General features: G+C 35.7%; 1 protein-coding gene across 2 annotated transcripts in view; it reads right to left on the bottom strand.

Moving 5' to 3' along the window:
- LOC306879445 (uncharacterized protein) overlaps positions 1-6,149 on the bottom strand; it is a 17,864-nt gene extending 11,715 nt beyond the window's left edge. Inside the window, exons 1-2 of one of the 2 annotated variants that reach the window (XM_079432396.1) lie at positions 6,057-6,149; positions 4,858-4,946 (exon numbers count right to left, since the gene is read on the bottom strand). The gene's annotated coding sequence lies outside the window, so the exon portion shown is untranslated. Of the gene's footprint in view, positions 1-4,857; positions 5,052-6,056 lie in introns of those variants that run through there. The other variant, XM_079432397.1, reaches the window with a different exon arrangement.
- Positions 6,150-6,649: the final 500 nt, after the last annotated feature.

Raw genomic sequence — 6,649 nt, 5'->3', positions numbered from 1 at the left:
GAATAATGAGTAGAGCTGCTTATAGCAACAGAATTCAGTTAACTAGATTTGAACTGAACCCACACTGAACTGACTTGATCTGATTATTAACATTATTGTCTTTTAGAGCTGCTTTAACCGTGGCCAGCTGTGGGATCCAGACCTCTGTAAAGTTTTCTTATTAAAACATAAAATATAAAGCTCTCTGAATGAGTAATGAACCGTTTAAAACTCCTGCTATGAGTGTCTGCATGTATAATTCAATCTGTGCCAAGACTGTTCAGTGTCTGCGGAAATGATGGAGAGCGTCACATTTTCATGATTAGATATTATCATATTTAAATACTACACTGAATTATTAAAAAGTTGCACATTTCTGAACAAAAAACAAACTTTTTATGTATTTTCATATCAACTAAAACTACACATTCTGAACAATTATCATTTTAAGCAGTTTATTGGTAGATAGTATGCTACAGTTTAAGAAAAGCCCATATTAATTTTTCACAGGTGTTTTACCAAATTGTGCTCTGTATTTTGTGTTTTAGGTTTACAGGAAATATCTGTAAACTTAACATATAATGCTTTTCTGCTTTTCTTACAGTGTACCTAACTGTTCATCAATAATAAGAACAAACTAATAACAATGTGTATCATAAATGAAGAAATATTATTGAACTATTGCAGCTAGCAACTTGATTCACGATACACATCTCTATACTGCACTTCTCTCCAACTCACTACAGACTGACTTTCTGTGGACTTTAGAGGGAAAATGTATGCCTTTTTATCATTTTATTCACTTTTCAAAAATTGCCAAATAAAAAAAAAATAGCTAATTTTGTTGCTAGTGTTTTTTGAAGAAAAGGTTGCTAGGGAAGTCTGAAAAGTTGCTAATTCTAGCAACAAAATGCTGGAGGCAAGCTAAAACATTAATAAGAGCACTAAATAAAGATGTTATCATATAGCAATGCTTACTAATGAAAACTATTACAGTGATTAGTATTGTTGAATGAATAATAAAGAATAATACAATTATCCACCCCTAAACTAAAGTATTAACAAATATTAATGCAACAAATAAAGTCTAATTTAACAATGCCCATTTCACCACAACAGAGAAAACATCTTTTACAAACAACTACATGTCTGTCGCTTTTAAAGTTTATATGTGTCCCTGCAGCACAAAAGCAGTCATGAGTAACACAGGTATATCTGTAGCAATAGCCAACAATACATTGTATGGGTCACAATTATACATTTCTCTTTTATGACAAAAATCATTAGGATATTAAGATCATGTTCCATCAAGATATTTAGTACATTTCCTACCATAAATATATCAAAACTTCATTTTTGATTAGTAATATGCATTGCTAAGAACTTCATTTGGACAACTTTAAAGGAGATTTTCTCAATATTTAGATTATTTTGCTCCCTCAGATTCCAGATTTTCTAATAGTTGTATCTCAGACAAATATTGTCCGATCCTAACAAACCATACATCAATGGAAAGCTTGACTGGTTTTGTGGTCCAGGGTCGCATATGTATAATGAGCTGCATTTGTAGTAGGTGTTGTGAAAGCACAATTTCTAACAGCCCAGACTTCGTTTTCAAACCCCGGTTTAGTTGAGTTTCTATAATTGGTTCTGTTATTTTCCTGTTTATCTCTGTGAAGGTGCTATGACACACTCTGTGCTGTGAAAAGCGCTACAGAAATAAAGGTGATGTGGCTGGATGGTATCATATAGTTTGCTTCAGGATGTGGGTGATGCAATCCAGAAGATAAAATAAGAAATCATCTGATGCCTGTTTCTTATCTTTTTCCATTCTCACCATTACACCTCCTCATCCAGTCAGTAAAGACTGCCTTAAAAGGCCAGACTGAAAACCACACACTGGGTGGATACCAAGAAGACGCAATGGTATAGTGTTAGAAATAGTGCGCTGATCTAGTTGATGTCTATTTCATATCAACATCCAGCAGTGAAACTATAACAGCAATGTTAGTTATAGATACAGCACAGAATGATCTTACATTTATTTCATTATCTGTTAGTGATGTATGATGAAACTGAATCCTACAAATAAGGGTTCATCAGAACTGCACATTTTTAAAAGTCTCATTTCTGCAAAACGGAGTTATTTCATCACATTTTAGTCTTAAAATGACACATCAACCATGTGTGATTTCTGCTTTATAATACTAGGAATAATGCAGCTCTCCCTTCAATGCAATGAAGCCCAAAGCAATCAAACTACAAAATGGGTTTCTAATTAATGAAACTGAGAATTTGATCATCATGAGTCAAAAGATGAACTATTTGGAGCTCAATGGCATTTAGACTGAGAGAATAATAATAATAATAATTTGTTACATTTATATAGTGCTTTTCAAGGCACTCAAAGCGCTTTATATACAAGGGGGAATCTCTTCAACCACCAGCAGTGTGCAGCATCCACCTGATGATGCGACGGCAGCCATAGTGCTCCAGAACACCAGCACACACCAGCTACAGGTGGAGAGGAGACAGTGATGAAGCCAATCAGTGTAAGGGGATGATTAGGAGGCCATGATGGTCAGAAGCCAATGGGCAAATTTGGCCAGGATGCCGGGGTATCACCTCTACTCTTTTCGAAGGACATCCTGGGATTTTTAATGACCACAGAGAGTCAGGACCTCGGTTTAACGTCTCATCCGAAGCACGGATTTACCTGCATTTTGAATTTTGGACTTCATTGCATTGCGTTTTAGGTTTTGTTTTTGTTTGTTTGTTTGTTTATTTTGCCAGATCAGATCTTAAAACCTATAGGAATTATTTAAATCTATTACATCAAAGCCATTAATCACTAATCAAGTTTTTCAAATGTTAGTGTGCTTCTTTTAGCCTGAAGACAACATTAGTGAAGAGCTTGAGATGATTTGAGTGAAATCAAGGTAAATATGACTTTTTAAATATGAACATTTTTATTCATTTTGCCATTTAGTGTCATTTGAATCAAGCTGTACCTTTTTGCAAAACGTTATACAGAAGTATGATAGAGTTTGCATTTCGGACACATAAAACGCTGGTTATTAAATTGAAGTCAGATATTGCTTGAGATGCAGCAGAAATCACACTAATGAAAACGTTCAGAATTAGTTCAGAATTCTCCAGTGATCCTGTTGAAGATTGTTCGGGCAGAAACTGAGCCCATAGTTTAAAAAAGCACATTTATAACACACACCTGCCTATAAACAACATGGTGGTGAAGTTATTTTAATATTGAACACACGAAAGTAGGTTTCTCTCATTTAGACGCAGGTTCGTTCGGCTATTTTTGGCCAATTTCAACCTTTCAATTGAGACCCAAACTCAGAGATTCAGGCAAAACTGAAACCAGAGAAACTTCCACAGCTTTTCACACTCGTCTTCCAGCTCCAATCTAAAGCACAATTATAATTCAGTTCAATGATTGAATAGAGATGTGCTAAACGAACAGTGATCCGCATCAAACCCGCCTCACAAAACTACAAACCCAAACACTGGTCTAGACTGCTTTAGTCTAGTTTAGTCTGGTTTACTGATCAGGTCCAGCTGATCCAAGCGTTGCCAGTAAAACTGTTTCTATTTCTAACTCAAAAAATATTCATGACTACCGCTGACGAGCCAAACAGCCTCACATTCCCATTAACCAAAACCAGTTTATGTTCTGAGAAGAAGTCAAACCCCAAATAACCTCTTTATCAACCACAAGTGAAAGAGTTTCAGATAAAGCTGAGCAGGCCTAGAGTAAAACACGACAGATGCTGGTGATCTACAGATCGAGGTCGGGAAAAAAAAGTTGTTTTACCACAGATCTAACACACACACACACACACACACACAACAACAACAACAACTATCAGCGAAAACATCAACTATCGGTGATCATTAACTATATAAAGAAGAAAAATATTAAAGATACGGATGTTTTAATAATTGTTCAAGAGAGCTGTTATCTTGTTTCTTACAATCACAAAATATCTAAACCACACACACACACACACACACACGTTGTGTTTCCATGTTTTATGGGTTCGTTCCATAGGTGTAATGGTTTTTATTCTGTACAAACTATTTTCTATTGCTCTACACCAACCCTACACCTAAACTTAGCCCTCACAGCAAACTTTGTGCATTTTTACTTTCTGAAAAAAACTCATTCTGTATGATTTATAAGCTTATTTGCTCAAAGGGACTTCAAAAATGTCCCCACAAGGTCAAAATTTACTGGTATTACTATACTTCTGGGGTCATTTGTTCCCCATAACGTGAAAAATACCAGGTACACACACACACACACACACACACAAACACACAAACACACAGCAACAACAACAAATACCTGCGAACACATCAACTATCGGTGATCATATAAAGAATAGCCTAAAGCACCAGATGTTATAATAATTGTCAAACAGAGATGTTTTCATGTTTCTTTCTTAGAATCTCAAAATATCTAAACCACACACACTCACACCCACCACACACACACTCACACACACACTCACACCCACCACACACACACACACTCACACACTCACACCCACAGAGACTCACACCCACAGACACTCACACACACACACACACACTCACACACACACACACACACTCACACACACACACACACACTCACTCACACACATCGGTGTTTTTACAAGAAAAAGGAGCTGCTACATCCTCCATCAGTCACTCACAGCTCTGTCACATCCTTCTCTCTGTCCTCTGCTGTTTTTCCATCCTCTAATCAAACACCATCATCACTCTGAGGCTTCATCAGTAAATCTTCCATACTTCTTCTGATAATTCATATCTGTATCTTTTCCCCGAGCTCTTATAAATGAATGCACTGACCTGCTGTCTCCATCTCACCACAAGCGAAATTCAGATCAGATTTACTCCAGCTCCTCGAGATAATGGGTTTCCTTTTTCATTCTGCGTCTCTATTTTCGTTTGAAGAGAATAAAATGGTAAAAAATCCTTGCGGTCGGCTTCTCGCTTCTGTAGAAACCACGTCTACTTCTCTCAGAAGAGCTTCTCTAAAAACCCCCGTGGGTTTCTTCCTTAAAATGTCCATCAAAGACACGAAGCACATGCATGCACTCTTTATTTATGGCAGTCGTGACGTTATTCAGCGGGTTTAGCTAAATATTTATATTTTAAAAATCAAAGCGGGTGTTAAAGGCCCGGAAAATAAGTTATCTAATATACTTTCTAATAGTAGTATTTATTATAGTAGTATTTATTAACATTATGAGCTAAAATAAATAAATAAATGAAAAAGAAAAAAGGTTATTATTTTCAGCTACCTTCTCGTTTGAAGACATGGACTTGTTTTCATAATGTTACTGAAAAACCACTAAATCAGTAATCAGTAAACAGTAAAAGTCTATTCCTGGTGTATTGAGAGTATCTGGGCCCTGCTGCTGACACACACAGTTCTGGAGGAACTACATGCAGCACAATTACTTCACTGCTAAAGAAACGGAACTGTATCTGTTACTAAAGCAAACATATGCAATTAAATTAGTTACGACTGAAAATGTTAACGATTTCAAAGAAGGCTACAGATTTGATTGATATCTTTCCCAAATTTCATCGACTGCTTTAAAATATTTTAGTTTAGAACACATGCTTATTCAATAACTGTGTAATTTCCTGTTTGGGTTTATGTGTTTGCTTTATTGTATCCAGTGCATTAGATGCCATTCTGTCATAGATAGCCTATGCAAAAATCATTTTGTGGTGGCTGTGCTTTAAATTTAAAAATTACAAAAAAAAAATATGATTCTGACAACAAACAAGGTATGATAGCGTCTAAATATGTTGTAATTTTATTTGATGTTTATTTGATCATTTTGACAAGATTGTTCTGAATTACTGAGTTCATCTCTGCTTTTAATTCTTCCACACAATTAGCAACAAAATGCAATTGGCAAAAGCTGTTTTAAAAATGCATTATAAATCATTTACATTTTAAACATGAAGAAAAGTATTTTAAATATATCTATTTACAGTATTTGTCAGATTGCTCATGTATTCAGTTAACTTACAGACTCCAGATGTGTTTCCAGTCTCCAAAGTCTCAATAATAAACCAAGCCTTGGTAATAAAAAGAAGCTCTGGGGATTCTGCTCAAAATCTCTTTCGTTTTGACATTTCTGTGTTGAAAGTTTGGACTGAAGCAGAAAAACACTGTTGAGAGACTGATATTACAACACTAAGCTCAACAATCCCAGCAGCTAAAATCACAAGATGTGTAAGAATGAGGCAAGAAGTATTGAGACACATTATTGAGAGTTTTGTTGAAAGCTCATATGATGTGTGAGTCTGAACTTATCCTTTATCAGAGCAGATCAACAAACCTAAAGGCCACGACACCGGGAACAGGACTGTAAAGTTTAGAAAACTGATCCAATGCTAAATCAATTACTAAATTTTGTGACAAAATTGGAGGCAAATTGAAATATCAGAAGTATGGGCAGTGATTAGGAAGATGGGTGGGATCCAGAGCTGTAATAACATCCCAGGAGTAGTTCGTGAAGGAAAGTATATGTTGCTGATGGTGAAAAAGAAGAAGTTTTAGAAAATCATTTGTGAAGGTGCATAGTAATGCAATGAAGAATTGCAGAGAGCAGAATTTGAG

This window comes from Barbus barbus (genome assembly GCF_936440315.1).
Source record: "Barbus barbus genome assembly, chromosome: 13".
In the NCBI taxonomy this organism is placed as follows: domain Eukaryota; kingdom Metazoa; phylum Chordata; class Actinopteri; order Cypriniformes; family Cyprinidae; genus Barbus; species Barbus barbus.
Note: the sequence above shows the minus strand (reverse complement) of the source record. Positions and strands in the feature narration are given on the sequence as shown.